Genomic DNA, 5,517 nt, shown 5'->3' on the forward strand with positions numbered 1-5,517 from the left:
ATATTTAGTTTCCTATATACTTAAATGCCAAAGAAACAACTGCAGAAAACCATTTTAAGTTTAACAGGTTTTTTCTTATATTTTAAACCGCATTATTGCCACACAATTTATACTGGAATGTTCATAACTTAACTGTAACATTTGATAAAACAATGAAGTACTGAATGCAACTGATGTTAAACTTTTTATGTGTTAAATTAGTTTTACAAGACTTGGATGATTGAAAACTAAAATATAAAAAAATAATAAAGTGTTGCGTTTTTAAGGTCCATCAGTATACTTATTTTACGAACAAGCTACAAAGGTTTTTTTTAAAGTATAGAGCTGAATCTTGTTTTAACTTATCTACATACACATGACATAGCCAATGAGAACAGGTGATACAGATCCGAGTTTGATATTCGTTTAGGAAATGTTACAACCAGTACACTAGGTACGTTTTTTTAGATTTTGTTATTTTATGGACAATTAGTTTTACATTGTACTCAGTCAACGATGTTTCTCACTAGGGCATTGAATCGTTAAAAAAACATATACTGCACATAATGAATGTATTATTTATACATTTAAACAGTGTACGAAACAACACAATTATTAAAAATAGAAACATTTAAAACAAGTATCAATGACTATTGTGAATATCATAGTTTATACTCTTCACTAGTTGTGTAGGGGCCAGCTGAAGGACGCCTCCGGGTGCGGGAATTTCTCGCTGCATTGAAGACCTATTGGTGACCTACTGCTGTTGTCTGTTCTATGGTCGGGTAGTTGTCTTTTTGACACATTCCCCATTTCCATTCTCAATTTTATAGATTCTACATTAACAATTATTTGAACCTTTTCATTTATGGTGTACTTATTTCATATGTATTAGAGTTTAATTTTCAGTGTCACGTCCATTTCACTGAACTAGACTAGTACTAAGTATACAAGCACATTTTAAGAATCCAGCAGAAGCCCGCCTCTAGCTGGTGCGGGATTTTCTCGATAACCCATTGGTGGCCTTGTGCTGTTTTATGATTTTTGTTCTTTGGTCGATTTGTTGTCTCTTTTGACACATTTTTCATTTCCATAATCAATTTAATTTCAATTGGTCTCATTTGAAATCATACCACTTTAGACGTCTTTTTTGTTTTACAAATTAAAAACCGAACCCCGCTTGTATAAATTAAATGTCGCAAATAAAATATGTACAATGATAAATAACTATATTGTATATTACATGAAGACAAATATGCAACTTGGATAAGCATTGATACATTTGTGATAAGGGTTTATATTCGAGGACAACGAGAGTTTAAGACAACTTGAAAGGGTCATACAACGATTTCCTGCGTATCTTCACTTCTTTCAACTATGAAAATCATGCTTTTAATGTTATTAAAAATACTTTGTTTTTTTATGATTTTAACTAAATTTGAATATCGAACTGACTGCTAGCAGTCGGTTGGATATTGTATATCGAAAAACGAACCGGCTGCTAACTTCACATTCATGCGTAGTTATACAACGAAAACAAAGCACTGTGCTATTTTTAACGTGTATGACTATAAAATGTCGAAGTATACAGGTTGTGTATAATTTATAACAGATACAGCACTTTTTTAAAACTTAATCTATAAGAATAATGAATTGTAATTATTTAAAATATCGTCCGCTGTAATTTGGTGTAAATCAAAACCATTTCATTGGGGTTTAAGCGAGGCATTATTCTTTTTGTAATTAAACATTTTCTACTTCCATAACATGCATACAAATTTTGTCAATCATTTCCATTTTTTAATTTCAGAAAATGTTCCTTTGCAAGCACGTGGTTACAGGAATACGAAATATACGCATTCTAAAAATATTCTATTCCTTATATGCAATTGAAATTTTACTCCTGGTTGCAATCTGTGCTCTTTATGGACAAAATAGAGCGTTGCAAACAAACTCCATTGATCCACCAGAAATATCAGACATTTCAAAGGAGAAATCTTTTAAGCATAACGTACCTTTCGGACAGAATTTCAAATACCCATTGGAAATAGACATGCTCCAATTATCACGTGATATCCATTCAAACAACACGCGGGAAAACGTTAAGATAATGAATCCACATCCGTTTAGCTACACAATGTTACCAAAACGTAAATGTAATTTAAAAGTTCGGGGAAACTGGACAATAATGATAATAGTCAAATCCGACATCCGTAATGTAGAAAGGAGGCAAGTTATACGAAATACTTGGGGAAATACGAGTAACATTTCCGATGTATCCGTAGTATTTATGCTAGGTGTTGAGGATATGCCTTTGTCAGCTGAAGAGACAAAATATGAAGATATTATACAAGAAAATTTTATTGACGATTATAGAAACAATACCCTTAAGACAATAATGGGGTTCAATTGGGCGGTAAAGCATTGCAAAACTGCTAACTATTTGTTTTTTGTTGACGACGATTATTTCGTTAACGTTGCTAATTTAATGACATTACCGAATCGATGCAAAAATAAGCATAATGTTTATTTAGGATCCATAACGTCAAATGCAATACCCTACCGAGACAAAGATTCAAAGTGGTATATTTCATGGAAGGATTATCCGTATGACAAATGGCCGCCATATATAATGGGAGGAGCTTATTTAGTGTCAATGAAAACAGCAAGACAGTTTCAAATTATATTTCCATATGTTAAACCAATACATATGGATGATGTATTTCTTGGTATAGTGTCTCATAAACTAAATATTAGGCCTATTGGTGTGCCTTCATTTTATAGCGGAAGGAAGAAAGGACACAAAATCACAGGTAGCATTGTTGCTAGTCATGGATATGAAAATTCAGTTGATGTATACCGTGCATGGAAACAATTACCAAAAAAGTATGGATTTGAAAACTTCATCAATGTAACAAAAATAGTTAATCCCACATGACTAAGGATATATAGATGTTTCTTCTTCCAAAAAAAAAATATACAAAATTAAAAAAAAAATATAGAAGAAACGAACTCAACTGAAGGGAAATTTAAACGGGAAGTCCCTTATCAAACGGCGAAGTCAAAAGCTTAACAAGTTTTAGCTTTCTAAAAAGCTATGGACTACTTCGCTCTACACTAATTTTAGGTTATATGTGTGCATGTGGTTGTTAAATTAGTATTAGAAATGTTGTATTTTTAGATATTGATTGATATAAAATGGATGTACTTTAAGAGTGTGCGTTATACACCCTTGCTTTAAAAAAATTTAATTTTCTTGTTGAAAATTAAAACATTAATTTTCTTGTTGAAAATTAAAACAATTATAAATTTAGACACGACTCTCGAGGTGTGCCTGTATTGTCAGAAGTTATAAAATACAGATATACCTTTTTGTAAACACTTTATAGGAACATTGTTTAGCAAAGCAAATCGTGCAAATTGCAGAGTAAAAAAGCAATTAAACACGTATTAATAATTGATATTTCAATATTGGATTTATCTGTGAAATGTATAAATAATAAGGGACGACATCAAAAGATCGGTGTAGGATAACAAACTTAAATCAAATAGTTTGGGGGTGGGGTGGGGGGTCAACATTGCTGCAAGTTTTGTTAATTTAAAATCGATTTTACATATCCCTTTTGGTCAATCATTTTTTCCCAAATTAAGTTAAGAGGGGGTGGGGGTCAGTAAAAAAACTATGTGAATTAAGTTTTTTTTATCCTTCATTGCACTTTTGATGTCGTCCCTAAAACGAACATGAATTAATGACAGTTTTTCGGCATTTGATGTCTTATCCTGGACGAGAAAAGTCTGTAATTCTTTATCTCATTTAAGCCAATAGCTGTTGCTGTATCTCAGCCTCATTATAATGCAATCAATCAGAATCGTGATAAGTAATTTATTCACGATGGCATTTCGACTGAAACTTATAGCTCCGTACCGTAATGCGAAGCAAATACATCAGACAAATGGAAAACATCGGTCATATTCATGACTTGGTAGATTCATACCTCCTATCTCCTGCAATTAATACCATCATAGCATACATGGACTCTTTGTAACCTGGATTTGTTTGCTTTCTTTCTCTCAATTGATTTGCTACTTTTGAACAGCAGTATACTCCTTTTGCCTTTATTCATGGCGATGACATAATTTTAGTCTACTCACCATTTGATGCATTTCTTGATGAAAGGTAGACTTGATGTATGGACTAATGCGTTTGCATTTATATATATCTCATTGCTGTAAAAAGTCGAGTCACGAAAATACTGCATTCCGCGGATGTTCAAAAAGTTCCTTATCAAATGGCAAAATCAAAACCTCAACCACACTCGAGAATCAGATAAAAATAATTCTGACATGAAAGGTGCTTTGAACACATGCAATTTATAACAACTTATTTGTACTTTTACCAGCACTGGTCAAAACGTCTGTTGGTGAAGTGTTAGAAACAGAGGATATGTATCACTAGTTCAAAAGTCCTGTCATGTGATCTCATTTTTTTTATTTATGTTTTTTCTAATTTTTTTTCGCTGATTTGTCTCTTTTGTATTTGTTTTGTCCCGTTTTCTGCACTTTTGTCGATTATTATCTATTCTGTAAACCCCAACATGACTGTGTCCATCCATTTATAATAATTATGTGTTTATGAAGCATCTTAATCTCAATAAAAGTATTTTAAACCTTTTTTGGTTTTTATAAAGAAATTGTGTATAAAACGCAATTACATGTATCTATTGTTAGAGACAGTATGTTGACCTTTATATGTTTTTGTTTGTCTTTTATTATCTCTCCTGCTTGTGGTTGATCAATATCGCACAATATGTATAGTTAAACGAAAATCATTAACAACACTTATAATTGCGTAGTATTAATATATAAACTTCAAGTTTACCATCCTCTTTCCGCGTACTTGAGGGGTTAACTTCAAGTTCGTTAAATATATCTGAGGTACATAGGAGGATTATGGTTTCCGAAGAGGAAATAGAATCATACTTGAAATTACATAATACGTTTTCAACGATATGAGTTGTCTGTATATAATATTAAACATATCCAACAAGAGTCCCCAGTACACGGATGCACCTATCATTTTCTATGATCAGTGAACCGTGAAAATAGGAGTAAATCTCTATGTTTTCATTAAAATTAGAAATATCATATCATAGGGAACACGTGTACTAAGTTTCAAGTTAATTTGACCTTAACTTCATCAAAAACTACCTCGACCAAAAAACTTTAATCTGAAGTGAGACAGACGGACGGACGGACGGACGGGCGAACGGACGAACGAACGAACGGACGCAGAGACCAGAAAACATAATGCCTATGAGGCCCCTCATGGGGGGGGGGGTCCTAGTAATCACATAATCACCATTTTTTTGCCAATATAATCACATAATCATTAAATATTTGCTTATCTTTAGTAATCAAATAATCATAAACTAAAAATACAGTCCTAGGTAATCAAATAATCATGAAATATTTGGCTTAATAATCAAATAATCATTAAAAAAACGGCCAAGTAATCACATAATCAAAAACCCCATGAGG

The 5,517-nt window shown here is 32.4% G+C and overlaps 1 long non-coding RNA gene across 1 annotated transcript; it reads left to right on the forward strand.

Moving 5' to 3' along the window:
- The first annotated feature begins 293 nt into the window (after positions 1-293).
- On the forward strand, positions 294-4,649 carry LOC139528214 (uncharacterized). The gene is made up of 2 exons (XR_011665547.1): positions 294-433; positions 1,790-4,649. It is a non-coding gene; the product is annotated as an uncharacterized lncRNA (long non-coding RNA).
- Positions 4,650-5,517: the final 868 nt, after the last annotated feature.

The sequence above is a fragment of the Mytilus edulis genome, chromosome 6 (assembly GCF_963676685.1).
Source record: "Mytilus edulis chromosome 6, xbMytEdul2.2, whole genome shotgun sequence".
NCBI lineage: Eukaryota > Metazoa > Mollusca > Bivalvia > Mytilida > Mytilidae > Mytilus > Mytilus edulis.